Source organism: Anomaloglossus baeobatrachus, chromosome 3 (assembly GCF_048569485.1).
Source record: "Anomaloglossus baeobatrachus isolate aAnoBae1 chromosome 3, aAnoBae1.hap1, whole genome shotgun sequence".
Lineage (NCBI taxonomy): Eukaryota > Metazoa > Chordata > Amphibia > Anura > Aromobatidae > Anomaloglossus > Anomaloglossus baeobatrachus.
The window spans coordinates 608054402-608074743 of record NC_134355.1 but is presented as its reverse complement, the minus strand read 5'-3'; the positions used below and the strand labels follow the sequence as shown (position 1 = coordinate 608074743).

Below are 20342 nucleotides of genomic sequence, written 5' to 3'. Positions count from 1 at the left end.
TTATTTTCAGCATATCCAAATAGCATCAAACCTAGCAAAGGTATTAGTTCGCGAGACACATCCAACTCAAGGCAAGAGAACCCATATCGTCCAGGAGAGAGCAACCCAAGCTTCGGGGAACTCGCGGTATCCCTCATATTTTGCATCACGGATCACATGTGTCTCCTTTCTGCATCTCAGGGCACTACTGGCTATTGCAATAATACCGATTGTAGGTTATCAGCAAGAGAACCAGGAGATCCGCCAGTCAAGGGCGACCTCATCCATCTACCCCAGATTTTGTCAAATTTAATTGGGGAGCCTCTTGACTTGTAAACAAATTGCTCTGACGGGATTATTGCGTTTACCAATGCAATCCAAGAGGCTCTAGTTGGGGAATGAGTGCTCATCCAATTTAGTATAATGCCTTTCCGGGCCAGAAAAAGAACCTTCTTTATTAATAGACTCTCATCTTGGGACCAGGAGCGTGCATCTACCACCCCAAATAGACATAGGACTGGGCACATAGCAACCGCTTTTTGAAATATGGCGGAAAGAGTCATTATGATCTCGCTCCAATAGGAGAGGATAACCCGGCAATCCCATATCATGTGCCAGAAATCAGCACCGTCTCTCCCGCATCTCGGACAGCCCATCCCCACCGAATTATTCAGCTTTTTCATTTTGTTCAGTCTCTGGGGAGTAATATAACTTTGGTGTATTATATATAATTGGATCAGTCTATTGTTAACAGCAGGAGAGACCAATGTGTGGGATTCGACAATGTCATCCCACACTACATCATCAATTTCAGGGATCCTGGCACTCCACCTCTCACGGACAGAAAGAGGATTATTCATGGCCTTGGCCCGAATGAGAGAGGAGTATAGTTTAGAGATAAGACCACCAGGGCCCTGTGATCTAATAATTCCAATAACTGGGAAGGAAGAGAATCTAACCCCACGACGAGAGAACTGAGCTCGAAAGGCGTGCCTAATCTGGAGATACTGAAACCCATGAGATTCCGGCAAGTCAAATTCTGTCCGCAGTTGCGCAAAGGGGCGGAGTTCACCATCCCGGACCAGTGATCCCAGGGAGATTATTCCGCGATTCCTCCATTCACCAAACCCCGGCAACCCACAAAAATGTGGAAGGTCCAAGTTATCCCACAAGGGCGTCTCAGTTGGTACATCACAAAATCCAAATATGGCTTTAGCTTCTTTCCAGATCCTGGCCCCCAATTTGTGTATCGGGAGGACACGACCCTCAGGGGACCTCCTGTGATCCGTCAGTAACGGCCACAGGAGCTCCACACCTGTGAACTCTGCCAGGAGTCCCTCCGGAGAACCCCCAACTCGAGGAAGGGTCCATGGACCCAAATATTTCACTTGTCCGGCCAGATAGTAAATATAAAGATCAGGAAGTGCCATACCCCCCATATCCTTGGGTCTTTGTAATTTGGCCAGTTGGACCCTTGACCTGGACGAGCCCCAGACAAAGGTAATCATTAGAGATTCCAGGGACCGGAAGAAAGAACGAGGAATCTGCACGAATACATGCTGGGTAATATAGAGACACTTTGGTTGCACTATCATTTTGAGGAGGTTAATCCTTCCCGCCACTGACAGTGGGAGTTGGCTCCATCTATTAAATTTCTCCCCGAAGTACGCTAGTAGGGGGGCTATATTTCTCGCTATCATCTCCGCAGGGCTTCCCGCCAGTATAATTCCGAGATATTTAAAATGATCCACCACCGGAACCCTGCATATGTGGTCGTACACCAGGTCCTCTCTGTTCCGAGACAGAAAGAGGAGGTACGATTTTGACCAATTTATTGACAAACCTGAGAACTCCCCAAATCGATCAATCAAGTGCACAGCTCTGGGAATGGAGGAATCCGGATCAGATGCAAACAGTAACAAATCGTCTGCGTACAAAGATAAACGTTCATCTCCCTTACTATGTCTCACCCCCCGATAGACTGGGTCCGCCCGGATGCGCAACGCAAGCGGTTCCATGGCAAGAGCGAACAGGAGAGGGGATAGGGGACATCCCTGTCTGGTTCCCCTCCCCAAAGAAAAAGTTTCCGACACACCACCGCCCACCTGAATATTAGCAGATGGGGCTTTATATATGATCTCAATCCATCTGATAAATTCGTTGCCGAAACCAAATGCCCGCAGCACCTCCAGCAGGTATGGCCATTCTATGGAGTCGAAGGCTTTGGCTGCATCCAGAGAGACCAAAGCCCAATCCTCCTCTAACTTGGTGCCCATCTGTAAGATCACCTGCGCCCTCCTCAGATTATCCGAGGTACTCCTACCCGGGATGAAACCTGACTGATCCTCATGTACTATAGTGGAGATCACCTTTTTGAGTCTATTTGCTAGAATTTTGGTGAGAATTTTGTAATCGGAGTTCAACAAAGAGATCGGTCTGTACGAACCACAATCCAATGGATCTTTATCTGGTTTCAATAGCAGGACAATGGTTGCCTCATAGAAGGAACCAGGCAACCATCCCCTGCTGAACGAGGCTTCAACCGTTTCCAGGAGGGCTGGGGCCAGCTCCCCCTGATATTTGTCAAAGATCTCAATCGGGAGTCCGTCTGGCCCAGACGCCTTACCCCTACTGAGGGTCTTCATTGCCTCGACCATTTCTTCCATTTTGATGGGCTCATCCAGGGCCAATCTCTGAGTCAAAGTCAATCTGGGAAACTCCAGATCTCGAAGGTACTCAGCAATCTCCTCCCTTGACACGGTCAGCCTGGACTCATACAAGTTCCTATAGAAGTCCAAAAATACCTCCAATATACCATTAACGGAAGTAACTGTTCCTCCACGAGAGTCTCTTATCCGGAGGACCGCAGGTGAGCTAGTGGATTGACGCACCAGGAACGCCAGTAAGCTACTGGACTGGTTCCCTTGCTCAAAATACCTCTGGCTCGTGAAGAATACATGTCTTTTAGCCTTGTCTTGCAAATACAAGAGATATTTCCTCCCAGCCTGAAGCCAATTAAATCTATTTTCCTCAGATGGGTCTGAGGTGAATCTATGTTCAAGCACTCTATTTTGGGTGGCCAATTCCTCCTCCTCTCTGGCCGCCTGTTTCTTAAGATAGGAAATAGAGGAGTGACAGCATCCCCTCAGATACGCCTTAAGCGCATCCCAATAAGCCGAGTGATTCTCTTCCACGGAGTTCATTTCCGTGTATGCCTCAAGCTGATCAGGAATCCTGTCATTAGCTCCAAAGAGTGATAGCCACCAAGGGTTAATTTTCCTTGACAATTTATGAGATTTACATCCTTCCCATTTAATGCCTACAACCACCGGAGAATGGTCTGATACTGATCTGGGCAAATGACATACCGATTGTATATGGGCACAGACTCTTTCATTTCCACAAATATAATCAATTCGAGATAACGAGTTTTTCCCCGGAGTGTAACATGTATATTCTCTTAGTGCTGGGTTAAAGAACCGCCACATATCGTACCATCCCACCTCCTGTAAGAATATACTCAGTCTAGTTTGTATCGTGGGGGAGATCGGGACCTGTCGAGTGCTGAATCTATCCAGTCCCGTGTTATTAATCAAATTGAAGTCCCCCATGCAGAGCACTAAGGCTTGTGGGAATTGTGATGCGAACTTAGCCGCCTCATATAGAATCGAGATTCCCGTTGCCGGGGGAATGTATATGGCCAAGACCACTATCATGACCCCATCGATGTGAGCCTGGATAAACACATACCTCCCATCAGTGTCTTTTAAAATTTTACCCGGGTCCCACCGCAGAGCTCTGTGGACCAGCACCGATACTCCCCTAGAATATGATGAGTGAACAGAGTGAGCTGACCATTGAACCCAAGGCTTTTGAAGCACTCTAGTGGTTTCCAACAACAAATGGGTCTCTTGTAGGCATACAATCTGAGCTTTGGATCTTTTGATGTGAGCAAATACTGCCGCCCTTTTCCTGGATGTGCCCAGTCCCCTAACATTCCATGTCATCACACTTAAAGCCATTGAGAGATGCCACTTGCTGAATTGCTAAAAGATTATCAAAAACTTAACCTACAGTAGAACTTGGGTAAACGTACCCTTAAATACAAAATGTCGATTGCGCACGCACAATCGACAAGAACTGGTCCAGTAGTGCGACCAGAAAAGATTTTCCCCAGCAACGACTAGGGTAAACCAACGTGGCTAGATGGTGTACTTGGTACGGGGGTGTCCTCAAACAAGGACTTGAGCTTCTCCTACAGTCCAATAAATGAATTACCCTGCAGCATAGCCTTTAATCGTGCAAAGGTGAGAGGGTCAAGAATAGACAGGAAGGAACTGAGGGAGGGAGAGAGAAGAAGAGGATAGGGAGAGAGAGGCAAAGAAGGGATAGAAAGGAGATATAAGAAGGGAGAGAAAGAGAGGAGAGAGAGAAGAAAGGCAAGAAGAAAAAAAAAAAAGGAAAGGAAAGGGGGGGGGGAAGAGACGGCAAAGAGGGGAAAGAGAAACAAGGCAGAATAGAGAACGAAAAGGGGAGAGATTAGAATAGAAGATAAAGCGGGGACAAGGGAAGAGCACAAAGATAAGAGAGGTAGAAAAAGTGAGGGGTTGAAGGGAGAGGAGAAAGGAACAATGAAGAAGTAAGGGGCGAGGGGAAGAGGGATGAGGAATATGTTAATAGGGGGATAGAGGGGGAGAAGAGGTGGGAGTGTAAAAAAGATACAAAAAGGAGTGGCAGGGAATCTTAGACTATATAATATTATGACATATGGTAACCTCAGGTCTTAATATAGCACTAATAGAGCAAAATATAACATTATGAACTGAAGTGCGTCGCCCAATACTGCGAGCCCAAAGTAGAGTTCCAATTTGGATCCAAAAAGGTATAGGATAACACAAGATCGCATGAAGGAGTTCAGAGCGTCGCAACAGCGGTCCGACCCATGTCCCAACTGGTGTCACCAGGGTCCGGTCCCATCACCGACGAGTAATCCAGATCGTAGGCTGGGCCAAACAAAGATCCCGGAGAACGCAGCAGCCGTCCCATACGCAGGCGCGGCCCCAGGCCTCCCGCCTACAACGAGGGCCAGACCCGGAGACCGGTTCAATGGGAGACCAATATTGGACGCATCCGGAAACTCCCATGCCTCCAGGAAGGCCGCAGACGCACCAGCGCCTCCAGATGGGATCTCTAGCACCTCAGCCGGCAGGGACCGGAACAGGATCAGATTAGGGTCAGGACACTAACGCAATTGCGGTCCCGCTCCACTCACACACCAGGAGGGGTGAAACAAACATGAATCTTTCGCGCCTTCAGAGTTGAGGGACGCCGAGTACCTGTATAGGATGATCCTGAAGCAATCTCATCAGTGATTTCAAACACAGCGTCCCAAGGATTGGAGTCGCATCACCGACCTTGCTCCAAAAAGAATGAAATAGATGAATCAGAGCCGCGACGCTATTACAACCGCGACCCATCAGGCCGCGCCCAAGACCGTGGCGCATCAGCGTTTCCTCTTCAATGTGTTGAGCCAGTCATCCGCTTCCGCAGGAGAGGTGAAGAATAGGGATCGCTCCTGATGAACCACTCTAAGCCGGGCTGGGAAGATCATGGAGTAAGCAATTTGATGCTCTCTGAGACGTTTCTTCACCTGGATGAAGGAGGCCCTCGTTTTCTGGAGCGACGCAGAGAAATCAGGGAAGATCAGTATGGTGGCGTTGTTATGTAGGATCGGGCCTCTGCGCCGCGCCGCACCAAGGATCGCATCTCTATCCCTGCTGCTCAACAGTCGGGCCAGGAGAGGTCTAGGCTGCGCTCCCGGAGGAGGAGGTCTGGCCGGTACCCGGTGAGCTCTTTCGATAGCGAATGCCGCTGACAGCGTCGCATCAGGGAAAGTTTCGGAGAGCCACTTTTCCATGAACTTACATGGGTCACTCCCTTCTGCTCTCTCCGGCATCCCCAGAATTCTCAGATTATTGCGACGCAGGCGATTTTCTAGGTCATCTGCCCTCTGCGCCCAGTTGTTTGCCGCGCTTTCCAGAGAGGCCAGTCTGCCCGGCGTCGCTCTTGCGTCGTCTTCCAGCGTGGAGATCCGTTGCTTGGTCTCCTTTACCCGCTCTCTCAGATTTTGCAAGTCCAGCCGGAGGAGACCCACATCAATCTTAACCTCCTCAATTTTACCCGTCAACGACACCTTTGAATCCTGGATCGCTGCAAGTAACTGCGACGTAACCTGCTGTAAGGTTAGCTCCTGCGATTCCTTGGATCCGGCCTCCATGCTCTCCTCCTCCTCCGCCTCGCTGGATTCCCGCTCTGCCTGCTTGCCGGCGCCATCTTGCTGGGAGTCCCGGGCAAACTTCTTCAGCTTCTCAGCCGCTGCTGCGCTGCGACCCCTGCTCATGGTACCGACCCAAATGCTCACCGCACCACAGGTAATCCAGAGGTGTATTTAGGCACCAATTTCGGCAGGATTAATAACGTATATTAGCTTTGGACTGCGGAGCTGCTCTCAGATGCGACCGCTCATGCTGCCTGCTGGCCACGCCCCCACGCACGGGGATTTTAAAGGGCTGGCGGCCAGCAAAAGCGCGAGTGCTGCTAAAGCACTGTGATTGCCTGGAATGTGCCCGGGGGCCGCAGAAAAAGTCATCGCGGGCCGCAAACTGCCCGCGGGCCGGAGGTTCCCCACCCCTGCATTAAACTCTCAAGATGGACAGAAAAAGAGAACTTTCATGTGAAACTCGACAGTCTATTCTTGTTCTTAGAAATGAAGGATATTCCATGCGAGAAATTGCCAAGAAACTGAAGATTTCCTACACTGGTGTGTATTACTCCCTCCAGAGGAGAGCACAAACAGGCTCCCACAAGAGTAGAAAGAAGTGGGAGGCTCCGCTGCACAACTGAGCAACTAGACAAGTACATTAGAGTCTCTAGTTTGAGAAATAGACCCCTCACAGGTCCTCAACTGGCAGCTTCTTTAAATAGTACCCGCAGAACGCAAGTGTCAACGTCAACAGTGAAGAGGCAACTCCTGAATGCTGGCCTTTAGGGCAGAGTGGGCAAAGAAAAAGCCATATCTGAGACTGGCTAATAAAAGGAAAAGATTAATATGAGCAAAAGAACACAGACATTGGACAGAGCAAGATTGGAAAAAAAAATGTTATGGGCAGACGAATCGAAGTTTGAGGTGTTTGGATCACACAGACGAACATTTGTGAGGCGCAGAACTATTGAAAAGATGCTGGAAGAGCGCCTGACTCCATCTGTCAAGCATGGTGGAGGTAATGTGATGGTCTGGGGTTGCTTTGGTGCTGGTAAAGTTGGAGATTTGTACAATGTAAAACGGATTTTGAATAAGGAAGGCTATCACTCCATTTTGCAATGCCATGCCATACCCTGTGGACAGCGCTTGATTGGAGTCAATTTCATCCTACAAAAGGACAATGACCCAAAGCACACCTCCAAATTATGCATGAACTATTTAGAAAAGAAACAGGCAGCTGGTATTCTGTCTGTAATGGAGTGGCCAGCCCAGTCACCAGATCTCAACCCTTTAGAGCTGTTGTGGGAGCAGCTTGACCGTATGGTACGCAAAAAGTGCCCATCAAGCCAATCCAACTTGTGGGAGGGGCTTCTGGAAGCATGGGGTGAAATATCTCCAGATTACCTCCGCAAATTAACAGCTAGAAAGCCAAAGGTCTGCAAAGCTGGAATTGTTGCAAAATTCTGTGACGAAAGCAAAGTCTAAAGGAGATAATTATTATTTAAAGTAAAAATTAAATTATTTCTAACCTAGTCAATCTCTGGACTATATTTTCTACTTATTATGCAACTGATTTGATAAATAAAAGTATGATTTCTTCGGCGCTCCATTGGGAGACCCAGACGATTGGGTGTATAGCTACTGCCTCCGGAGGCCACACAAAGCATTACACTAAAAAGTGTAAGGCCCCTCCCCTTCTGGCTATACACCCCCCGTGGGATCACGGGCTGCTCAGTTTTCAAGCTTTGTGCGAAGGAGGTCAGACATCCACGCATAGCTCCACTGTTTAGTCAGCAGTAGCTGCTGACTATATCGGATGGAAGAAAAGAGGGCCCATGCTAAAGGGCCCCCAGCATGCTCCCTTCTCACCCCACTCTTGTTGGCGGTGTTTGTTAAGGTTGAGGTACCCATTGCGGGTACGGAGGCTGGAGCCCACATGCTGTTTTCCTTCCCCATCCCCCTGAGGGCTCTGGTGAAGGGGGATCTTACCGGCCTCCAGGCTCTGAGGCCGGGCTCCATCCACAGACCCGGAGATCCTGCTGGATACGGAGCTGGGTACCGTCAGGGACAAGGCCCTGCAACATTCAGGTACTCTGTGTCCCCGTACAGACAGGCACAGACACACTCCAGCGTTGCTGGGTGTTCTAGTGCGCCGGGGACAGTAGCGCTGCGCGCTTGGGTTATACTCACTGCAGCTTAGCTGAGTGAGTTTATGTGTGGGGAACTACCGCGCCGGCCGCCCCCGGAGACTGCGGCGCGGCTGAGACTTGTGGTGCGCCGGGGACTTCGCGCCGACCGTGCTTTTACGACGGCAGCGCTTATAAATCTAGTCCCCGGCTTCTGCGGCCTAGTTACGTTTCGTTCCCGCCCCCAGCCCTGTCAGTCAGGGAAGGGGAGAGACGCTGTACAATAGTCAGCGCTGAGGGCTGGAGTCTTATTTACATACTCCAGCCCTCTCACTGGGCACAGTGGGACGCCAGTTTCCCGCTCTTTGTCTGCAGCACGCCCACGGCCCGCCCCTCTTCACAGGACGCCGGCAGCCATTCCTGCACGCAGTCTGAGCTGGAGAACGGACATAGCCCTGGGAGACCCAGACAGGGGATTCTGGCGACCACACACCCGCTGTTAAGCGGGCGGTAAGCAGCACCTAGGTGCTGACCCCACTAGTGCCACAGTGTTGTTTTGTGTACTTCTGTCTGTACCTATATATTGCACTGTACGGTCGCTTCTTGGCTTATACCCCTATATTGCTCTGAGGAGACAACAGCATGTCATCCGCAAAAAGCAAGGGTGCCAAGGCACAGGCTTTATATGCTGCCTGTACCGCATGTGGGGCTGATCTACCGGCAGGTTCCACTGACCCCCATTGTGTGCAATGTTCGGTCCCTGTGCCACTTCGTCAGCCGGAGTCTATGCTAGTAGTGGCCCAGGCAGAGACGCCTGTGAACCCTGCCCCGGTGACGGGGACAGAGTTTGCAGTTTTTGCTGATAAGATGTCTGTGACTATGACAAAAATTCTAGAAACTTTGCAGTCCAGGCCGGTCACTCAGACCATGGGCACTGTTGATTCAATGTTCCCCGGTCCCCCTCAGTTGGAACTAATCCGTGCTCCAAGGGGGTCCCAGGCATCACAGGCTGAAGGCTCTGACTCGGACGACAGTCCCAGGCAGCCTAAGCGAGCTCGCTGGGAGAGACCCTCGGCGTCATCACGCTGGTCAGGGTCTCAGCGAGAGGATTCTCTGTATGATGAGACAGAGCTAGGTGATCAGGAGTCTAATCCTGAGACCGCTCTCAACCTGGATACCCCTGATGGTGACGCCATGGTGAATGATCTTATAGCGGCCATCAATAGACTGCTGGATATTTCTCCTCCAGCGGAGGAGGCAGCAGCACAGCAGGAGAAATTCCATTTCAGGTATCCCAAGCGTAAATTGAGTACTTTTCTGGACCACTCTGACTTCAGAGAAGCAGTCCAGAAACACCATGCTTATCCAGATAAGCGTTTCTCCAAACGTCTTAAGGATACACGTTATCCCTTTCCCCCTGACGTGGTCAAACGCTGGACCCAGTGTCCAAAGGTGGACCCCCCAATCTCCCGGCTTGCGGCTAGATCCATAGTTGCAGTGGAAGATGGGGCTTCACTTAAAGATGCCAATGACAGACAGATGGACCTTTGGTTGAAATCTGTCTATGAAGCTATCGGCGCGTCGTTTGCTCCAGCATTCGCAGCCGTGTGGGCACTCCAAGCTATTTCAGCTGGTCTGGCGCAGGTGGACTCTGTCATACGTCCATCAGTGCCGCAAGTGGCGTCCTTGACCTCGCAAATGTCTGCGTTTGCGACTTACGCTATCAATGCGGTCTTGGACTCTACCAGCCGTACGTCAATGGCGTCCGCCAACTCTGTGGTTTTACGCAGAGCCTTATGGTTAAAGGAATGGAAAGCAGATTCTGCTTCCAAAAAATGCTTAACCAGTTTGCCATTATCTCAAGACAGACTGTTTGGTGAGCAATTGGCTGAAATCATTAAACAGTCCAAGGGTAAGGACTCTTCCTTACCCCAGCCCAGATCAAGCAAACCTCAACAGTGGAGGGGACAGTCGAGGTTTCGGTCCTTTCGAGGCTCGGGCAGGGCCCAATTCTCCTCGTCCAAAAGGACTCAGAAGGAGCAGAGGAGCTCAGATTCCTGGCGGGCTCACTCACGCCCAAAGAAAGCAGCCGGAGGAACCGCTTCCAAGCCGGCTGCCTCATGACTTTCGGCCTCCTCTCTCCGCATCCTCGGTCGGTGGCAGGCTCTCCCGCTTTTGCGACATTTGGCTGCCACTGGTCAAAGACCGGTGGGTAACAGACATTTTGTCTCACGGGTACCGGATAGAGTTCAGTTCTCGTCCTCCGCCTCGGTTCTTCAGAACTTCCCCACATCCCGACCGAGCCGATGCTCTTCTGCAGGGGGTGTGCTCTCTAAGGGCAGAAGGAGTGGTGATCCCTGTTCCTCTTCAGGAACGAGGTCAAGGTTTTTACTCCAATCTGTTTGTGGTGCCAAAAAAGGACGGCTCTTTCCGTCCTGTTCTGGACCTAAAACTGCTCAACAAGCACGTGAAAACCAGGCGGTTCCGGATGGAATCTCTCCGCTCCGTCATTGCCTCGATGTCTCAAGGAGATTTCCTAGCATCAATAGACATCAAAGATGCTTATCTCCACGTGCCGATTGCTCCAGAGCACCAGCGTTTTCTACGCTTCGTTATGGGAGACGAACACCTTCAGTTCGTAGCCCTGCCATTTGGTCTGGCGACAGCCCCACGGGTTTTCACCAAGGTCATGGCAGCAGTGGTAGCAGTCTTGCACTCTCAGGGACACTCGGTGATCCCTTACTTGGACGATCTACTTGTCAAGGCACCCTCTCAAGAGGCATGCCAACACAGCCTGAACGTTGCGCTGGAGACTCTCCAGACTTTCGGGTGGATCATCAACTTTTCAAAGTCAAATCTGTCACCGACCCAATCACTAACATATCTTGGCATGGAGTTTCATACTCTCTCAGCGATAGTGAAGCTTCCGATGGACAAGCAGCGTTCACTACAGACAGGGGTGCACTCTCTCCTTCAAGGCCAGTCGCACCCCTTAAGACGCCTCATGCACTTCCTGGGGAAGATGGTGGCAGCAATGGAGGCAGTCCCGTTTGCGCAGTTTCATCTGCGCCCACTTCAATGGGACATTCTCCGCCAATGGGACGGGAAGTCGACGTCCTTAGACAGGAAAGTCTCCCTTTCCCAGACGGCCAAGGACTCTCTTCAATGGTGGCTTCTTCCCACCTCATTATCACAAGGAAGGTCCTTCCTACCCCCATCCTGGGCGGTGGTCACGACAGACGCGAGTCTGTCAGGGTGGGGAGCAGTTTTTCTCCACCACAGGGCTCAGGGTACGTGGACTCAGCAGGAGTCCACCCTTCAGATCAATGTTCTGGAAATCAGGGCAGTGTATCTTGCCCTACAAGCCTTCCAGCAGTGGCTGGAAGGAAAGCAGATCCGTATTCAGTCGGACAACTCCACAGCGGTGGCATACATCAACCACCAAGGCGGGACACGCAGTCGGCAAGCCTTCCAGGAAGTCCGGCGGATTCTGATGTGGGTGGAAGCCACGGCCTCCACCATATCCGCAGTTCACATCCCCGGCGTAGAAAACTGGGAAGCAGACTTCCTCAGTCGCCAGGGTATGGATGCAGGGGAATGGTCCCTTCACCCGGACGTGTTTCAGGAAATCTGTCGCCGCTGGGGAAGGCCGGACGTCGACCTAATGGTGTCCCGGCACAACAAGGTCCCAACTTTCATGGCACGGTCTCGCGATCACAGAGCTCTGGCGGCAGACGCCTTAGTGCAAGATTGGTCGCAGTTCCAGCTGCCCTATGTGTTTCCCCCTCTGGCACTCTTGCCCAGAGTGCTACGCAAGATCAGGTCCGATTGCCGCCGCGTCTTACTCGTCGCCCCAGACTGGCCGAGGAGGTCGTGGTATCCGGATCTGTGGCATCTCACGGTCGGCCAACCGTGGGCGCTACCAGACCGGCCAGACTTACTGTCACAAGGGCCGTTTTTCCATCTGAATTCTACGGCCCTGAACCTGACTGTGTGGCCATTGAGTCCTGGATACTAGCATCTTCAGGATTATCTCAAGGGGTCGTGGCCACCATGAGACAGGCTAGGAAGCCCACGTCTGCTAAGATCTACCACAGAACGTGGAAGATTTTCTTATCCTGGTGCTCGGCACAGGGAGTGTCCCCCTGGCCATTTGCATTGCCTACTTTTCTTTCCTTCCTGCAATCTGGTTTGGAAAAAGGCTTATCGCTCGGCTCCCTTAAAGGGCAAGTCTCAGCGCTATCGGTATTTTTTCAAAAGCGTCTAGCACGACTTCCTCAGGTACGCACGTTCCTGCAGGGGGTTTGTCACATCGTCCCTCCGTACAAACGGCCGTTAGATCCATGGGATCTGAACAGGGTACTAGTTGCTCTCCAGAAGCCGCCCTTCGAGCCTCTGAGGGATGTTTCACTTTCTCGACTCTCACAGAAAGTGGCCTTTCTGGTAGCGGTCACGTCTCTTCGGAGGGTATCCGAGCTGGCAGCGCTGTCATCCAAAGCTCCCTTCCTGGTTTTTCACCAGGACAAGGTAGTGCTGCGCCCGATTCAGGAGTTTCTCCCTAAGGTGGTATCCTCTTTTCATCTCAATCAGGATATCTCCTTACCTTCCTTTTGTCCTCATCCAGTTCATCGGTATGAAAAGGATTTGCATTTGTTGGATCTGGTGAGAGCACTCAGAATCTACATTTCCCGCACGGCGCCCCTGCGCCGCTCGGATGCACTCTTTGTCCTTGTCGCTGGTAAGCGCAAAGGATCGCAGGCTTCCAAATCCACCCTGGCTCGATGGATCAAGGAACCAATTCTTGAAGCCTACCGTTCTGCTGGGCTTCCGGTTCCATCAGGGCTGAAGGCCCATTCTACCAGAGCCGTGGGTGCGTCCTGGGCATTACGACACCACGCTACGGCTCAACAGGTGTGCCAGGCAGCTACCTGGTCGAGTCTGCACACTTTCACCAAACATTATCAGGTGCATACCTACGCTTCGGCGGACGCCAGCCTAGGTAGAAGAGTCCTGCAGGCGGCGGTTGCCTCCTCGTAGGGGAGGGCTGTTTTGCAGCTCTAACTTGAGGTATTAATTTACCCACCCAGGGACTGCTTTTGGACGTCCCAATCGTCTGGGTCTCCCAATGGAGCGCCGAAGAAGAAGGGAATTTTGTTACTTACCGTAAATTCCTTTTCTTCTAGCTCCAATTGGGAGACCCAGCACCCGCCCTGTTTCCTTCGGGATTTTTGGTTTTTTCGGGTACACATGTTGTTCATGTTGAACGGTTTCAGTTCTCCGATGTTACTTCGGATTGAATTTGTTTAAACCAGTTATTGGCTTTCCTCCTTCTTGCTTTAGCACTAAAACTGAGCAGCCCGTGATCCCACGGGGGGTGTATAGCCAGAAGGGGAGGGGCCTTACACTTTTTAGTGTAATGCTTTGTGTGGCCTCCGGAGGCAGTAGCTATACACCCAATCGTCTGGGTCTCCCAATTGGAGCTAGAAGAAAAGGAATTTACGGTAAGTAACAAAATTCCCTTCTTTTCATGGAAAAGACAAAATTGTCTGCGTGACCCCAAACTTTTGAACTGTAGTCTCCGGAACGGCTGGAGAAAAACAAGGTGCAGGCCTTCATTGCAACGAGCACTCTATGGGCCAATTTATCAGAATGCTTGCCTAACACCGTGTAAGGCCTCCTTCACACGTCCGTTTCCTCACGTGCCGGAGACACGGGCACACGTAGACCCATTAAAATCAATGGGTCTGCACACATGTGCATGTTTTGCTATGGACCGTGTGTACGTGTGGAGCACACGTGTGCTCCACACGTAGACATGTCCGTTTTTCTCCGGCATCACGGGTGTCACACGGACCGCACGGATGTGATGTGTGACACGCACCGGAGAAAACGCACGTGTTTGGGGAAAAAAAAAAAATCTATACTCCCCTTCTCCAGCCCTGCTGTCTCTGCTGCTGCTGTCACTTGCTTCCGACCCCCGCTCATTATGATCATTGAATATTCACTCCACTGCAGGCAGAAGCAGCAGCAGCAGCGGGGAGTCGGCAGGATCGGAGACCGAAGATCAGCACCACGGACAGCAACGCCAGAGATAGGCGAGGAGAAAGTTCCCCTTCTCCGTGTGTTATCACGGAGAACACACGTTGTGCCATAAAAACGGCACACTGAGAACAATATGCACTTTTGACACGTCCGTGAAAAATGTGCGAGATTTTCACGGACATGTGAAGGGGGCCTAACAAAAGATGAAAATGAAAGAAATTTGGCACACAGGTATAACCTGAGGCCAGCGAACGATGTTGTTTGAGCACTTCATTTTTTACAAGTGCTCCACTAATCTGGTGGCGCACGCAGGAGGTGATCAGGTGGCACAGCAAAGCGTTGTCATTGAACCTGTGCTGCCTTTTTACGGCACTGACAATTAAATTCCCTTAATGACCGTCGTTAAAAGCCATATTGGTGATCATTAAGGGGTTTATCCATCTCCGCTCAACTTCACATCAGGGATCTGGGATCTCACGCCTGTGAGCAGCAGGTATCATACGCTTTTTCTACTGTAATGATTAGGATTAGTGTGTGATGGCTGCCGTTCTTGCACACAAGGCTGCAGTCAATTGTAGACATGTGATATCCGGGCCAGATTTACCATCTAAGGCCCCCTTCACATGCACGTGTCTCCGGTACGTGCTAGGTCCGTTCCCGCATGTACCGGAGACACGAGCACACGTAAACCCATTAAAATCAATGGGTTTATGTGCACGAACGTGTTCAGCCATTAGCCCGTGCCTCCATGTGGAGCAGACGTGAGCCCGTGTGCTCCATACGGAGGCATGCCCGTTTTTCTCCGGCAGCACAGGTGTCACGCGGGCCGCACACGTACCACACGGATGTGGTATTGTTAAAATAAAAAAACACATACTCACCCCCACCAGTCTCTGCCGCGGATATCACCTGCATCCGACACCCAGTGATTTTGAACAACGCATCTTCTTCACTGGGGGCCGGAAGCAGCGTCAGCGGGGCGTGGCCTGTGACGGACACTGTCTTTCAGCACCACGGACAGCTCCGGAAGAAACTGGTAAGGCAGGGCTTTCCGTTCTCCGTGTGTTATTACGTATGACACACGGAGAACACGAATGTGCCACAAACACGGCACACGGGGAGCAAACCACCCGTTTTAATACGGTTCGTTTTTTCACGTGCGTGTGAAGGGGGCCTAAAAGAGTGGGGCTACTGCAATACCACAGAAAACCCAAGGGATTGTTTCCAGCCACTGATCCTCTGCATCCTCTTTTCCAGGACCTACGGTGTGTCTAATTGAATTGGATCTCGTGGAAGACCTGGGACCCTGTGAGCCTGTTGGATAATTCCATGTTTTTCAAGTTGGGATCATGCATAAAACATCCTGTTGATTGGCCAGATGTTCGGAGAAGTGTTAGACATAACCCAGAAATCAAAGTAGCGGCTTGTCAATCCAGCGGGCAATGATTTGTGTATTATTTATACAGGGTCCTCACCAATCGCAAATATAATTCTGTAGAAGTAGGAGAGACCGGTAATTATGTTCTGTTCATTGCTAGCCAGCTGCTGTTGTAGACACACTACCATACAAGACCGAGAGAGAGATCAGGAAATGCGGCTGCCTGTGCCATAGGATGCAGAGATCAATCTACCGGCGGGGCCTACGGTAATTACTTTGTGATAAATCCTCACTTTCCTGTACGTCTTTGTTAAAATCAATATCAATTCCCTGACACTGCAGAAGTATCAGACCGGGCTACTAATGCTCCTGCTGTGAAATGCTAAAAAACATGATTATAATAAAGGGTTAGTTTTAGAGACCCTGTCCTTCTATTTGTCTGTGCATTGTTGTATAATGAGGATCTAAGCTAAATATTCAGGTTTGAAAAATTATTTTTTTTAACCAAAATGTCTCCTTCTCCCATCATCAGGTTTCATATTTAGCTGGATAGCGCTTTCCGTTTTGCCCATTATTGCCCCAGTGCCCTTTTATTGAAGTTTCCTTTGTCACCTGATGAATCTGGTCCCATTTTGCCTCCAAATACGGTCTGCTTTTTTTAAACCATTGTATAAACCTCCATAAATTACTAGTGATTTTTCTTTTTTTTTTAGTGTTTTGCTTTTGTTTTTTCTTTTCAGATAACATGTGGAAGCCTAGGGGGCAAACATGGCTGTAGAAATACCATAACAGATCATGTTACATGTTGATTGATCGGCGGCTCATGCCGGATGAAATCATTAGCGCATCTTTAGACTGTATTGTCTACATTTACAACACAATGTTTTAGGGTATGTCTGCACTCTGCATCTTTTTTCTAAGTGCAGCTTTTTTTTTCCATGTGGTCACAAAAAACGCAGCTTGTGGCCCAAAAACGCATGATGTTTTGCCGTATTTTTGTTAATGCGTTTTTTTTAAAGGAGAAACAAAATATGATAGGATAATTGATAGCTAGAATAAATAGAACATATAGAATAGATAGAACATATAGAATAGATAATAAAGAACAGAATAGATGGAAAGAAATAACAGATGTAGCAGTGCTGGAAGTGTCGTGGGACCTCGTGTGGGTTATGTCAGACCTGCAGAGGTGTTTTGGTGGGTTAATAAAGTGGTCAAAGAGGGTGCTTTTTTGTCTTTTATTTCAAATAAAGGATTTTATTTTTGGTTGTGTTTATCTACTTTCACTTACAGATTAGTAATGGAAGGCGTCTGAAACACCCCCCCCCCATCACTAATCTAGGGCTTAGTGGCAGTTGTGGGCTGCTATAAACGCCTTATTACTCCAATTGCCACCGCACCAGGGCAATCGTAAGAACCAGGTAAAGTGCCAGGACTGTCACATTTTGTTTATTTATTTTACTGTATGATATAAACCCGCCCACCTGCGTCTGTGATTGGAAACCTCAGACACGCTGTCACTCAGCATGGGGGCTTGTCTGACTGCAACAAAACAGACGCCGGGGAAGGTGGCATAAGCAGTGACTGTCTGAGCCTAATGAGTGGTCCAGGAAAAAGGAGAAGCCGTGGGACCAGTGTGACAGCCGTGCTGGTGATCAGTAAGTATGAAGCGCTTACGTCTACCCCTTTGTGCCGGATCCTGTTCCCCATAGACTTTTTATATGGGTACCGGCGTCTGGCCAGGTACCAGGGATCAACCCCCCCCCACCGACCCAATCGGCGGGTGATTGATCTGCCAGTCTTCTGAAAGGCAGGGACAAAACGCAAAAAGAATTGACATGCTACATCTGGCTGTGTCTTCAAAAACGCAGCCAAAAAAAGATGCACTGTGCTGACAGGAAAGTAGAAATCTGATAGACTTTGCTGGGGGAAGGAAATGCATGCATTTGGGTGCATCTTTGTGACCTCAAAAATGCAGTAAAAGATCAGGTGTGGACATAGCCTTACAGTGCCAAAATGTTGGCACACTTGTGCTTTTTTTTTTTAGCCGTGCCCCATTGACAAGTGAGATATAATATAAAAAAGGGCAGCGGTGGTGGTGGGGTACATAAGGTAATAAGCCTTTACACCAGATATTTTGAGGGGGTTGATTATTTGTGGTTCCATTGAATCAATCTAAGGAGCAAGTGACTATGTTTAACATCTGATCCATAATCCTGTTACATAACCCACAATTCATAATTGTAATTTCATTACATTACTACTCATTACATAAGTATCAAGGCAAAGTCTCATATTTTCATGATGGATGGCTGAGTCCTGTACCTGCAACAATATTTAATGCAGCAATTTAGAACTGCAATGTGTGCAGCACAGATCGTATGGTGTTGGATGTTGTAACATACCTTAAAGGGGTTGTCCCATGAACAAAGTATATTTTAATAGAATCATAATTTCCACAATTGGATATGTTTAAAAAAAAAATAATAAAAGTTCCTTTGTCAAGATAATGTTATATACTGTATGTGTCCCAATGGCTGTGTCTGACCGTACGGGAGATGGTCTGATCATCCCACACCTCCTGCGTGGGGGAGAAATAGAGTAGACAGCCATTTCAACATGGAATCATAGCTGCTGCTTTCTGTGAGGTAAAACATTTTTTCTGGGAAGCAAGTCTTATATTACCAAGCACAATGAGAAATGTTGGATGGAGTGGTGTAAAGCTACCGCCACTGGACTCTGGAAGCAAAGTTTTTTTGGAGTCATGAATCAAACTTCTCTGTCTGGCAGTCTGATGAACGAGTCTGGGTTTGGTAAATGCTAAGATGATGTCACGTGTCTAACTGTACTGTGCTATTAGCATCATCCCTCCCTCACAAAATTTTACTAAAGAGTAGTTTTCAGGGGTCGGCCTTAGTTCTAGTGATGGAAAATCTTAATGCAGCAGACATTTTGGACAATCCTATGCTTTTTATCTTTGTGTGTTCCAGCATGGCTGTGCCTTAGTACTCAAAGCAAAGTCTATGAAGCCATGAGTTAGGGGAGTTTGGTGTGGAAGGCCTCATCTCAACTCCATCAAACACCTCTGAGAAGAATTAGGACTGAGATTACCAGCCTGGCCCTCTCCTTTAACATTAATGCCTGATCTCACAAATGATCTTCTGGGTCAACGGGCCAAAAATTCCCACAGCCACATTACAAAACCTTGTAGAAAACCTTCCCAGAAGGGTGGAGGCTGTTATAGCTGCAAAGGGGGACCAACGCTCCATAGTAATACCTATGGCTTTAGATTGGGAGATTATAAAAGCTCCTGTAGAGATTAGAGTTGAGCGGACTGGGAATAATCCGCGGCGGGTTGATAAAGAAGTCCGGATCCGATCCGGCACCATATATGTCAACGGGGAGTGGAATCCGGGACGAGAGAGTGAGTGAGAGAAAAAAGCAAAACAAAAAAGGATCCGGATCGTGCACCCAGAATCCCGGGTCCGGGTCGGACTCGGATCTGACGCTCAAACCGTGCGGATCCGGATTTTGCCGATCCGGGTCCGCTCAACACTAGTAGAGATGTAAGGCGTCCCAATACGTCTGTACAGTGTATGCCAGTCCTCATTGAAATGCATTACCACATATTACAGACCTCAGTCATTTGCATGAAGCCATATAATGGGAACATTAGGTTCTCATTTGTTATACTGAACAGAATAATACAGTAATTGCTATAGTACCTGTCAGCAATAATGATACACTTCATATATAGTGAGGGACCTGCTCACAAGAGCTTACAATCTATGCTGCTGAATATGTTCAAGAATATATTGTTGGGATGAGCATAAATTTATCACGAGAATCCAGCTTTTCACTAATGATACAATAGATCTGAAATGAAACAGATAATTAGTCTTCACGCTGCGATGATCCAAGTGCGGCTCCTGCTCGCTCCTGTGCGCCGCACACAAATATATTTGCTGAGGCAGAGACACATTTGATTACTGGCTCACTCAGAAGCAAACAATGGTGCGATCCGACCAGGGAACACGCGCACCTGGAAGTGAGAGGGCCGCTGATCTAGTGAGGGAATAATCCATGAATTATAGAGCACGCTGGGGCCCAGGAGCACAACGTGAGACAGTCAGACATGGGAACACACTCTGTATTCCACCGGTGTGCGAGGAGAGGATCTCTGAAGTATAGCTTACAAGGCTGATATATTAATGTGATCTAAGATGCTTCATGTTCGGTGCACAGGGGACATTGGCATCGGTGGAAGATTTAGACGTTTGTTTCCCAGATAAAAATAAATCTGCTCAGGAGCTGGTTCAGATAGGATCTTAACCACTTTTATAAAATCCACCTCTAAGAAAGTGATAACCCAGGACAAAACCAGATGCAATGTGTGCGCAGGTACAGTGCGATGCTGGAATCACAGGCTCAGACTGCTGACTAAAAATCAGGTATAGGTGCAAAACACACAAGGGTACAGAGCTATTTGGTGGAGTGTTAGGCTATGTGCGCACGTTGCGTACAGTCACTGCAGAAATTGCTGCAGCGATCTGAA

At 49.2% G+C, this 20342-nt stretch overlaps 1 protein-coding gene across 1 annotated transcript in view; it reads left to right on the top strand.

Moving 5' to 3' along the window:
* The window catches only part of ADI1 (acireductone dioxygenase 1), a 49535-nt gene extending 33320 nt beyond the window's left edge, over positions 1-16215 (top strand). Inside the window, exon 5 of the mRNA XM_075341078.1 lies at positions 15667-16215. The gene's annotated coding sequence lies outside the window, so the exon portion shown is untranslated. The remainder of the gene's footprint in view (positions 1-15666) is intronic.
* Positions 16216-20342: the final 4127 nt, after the last annotated feature.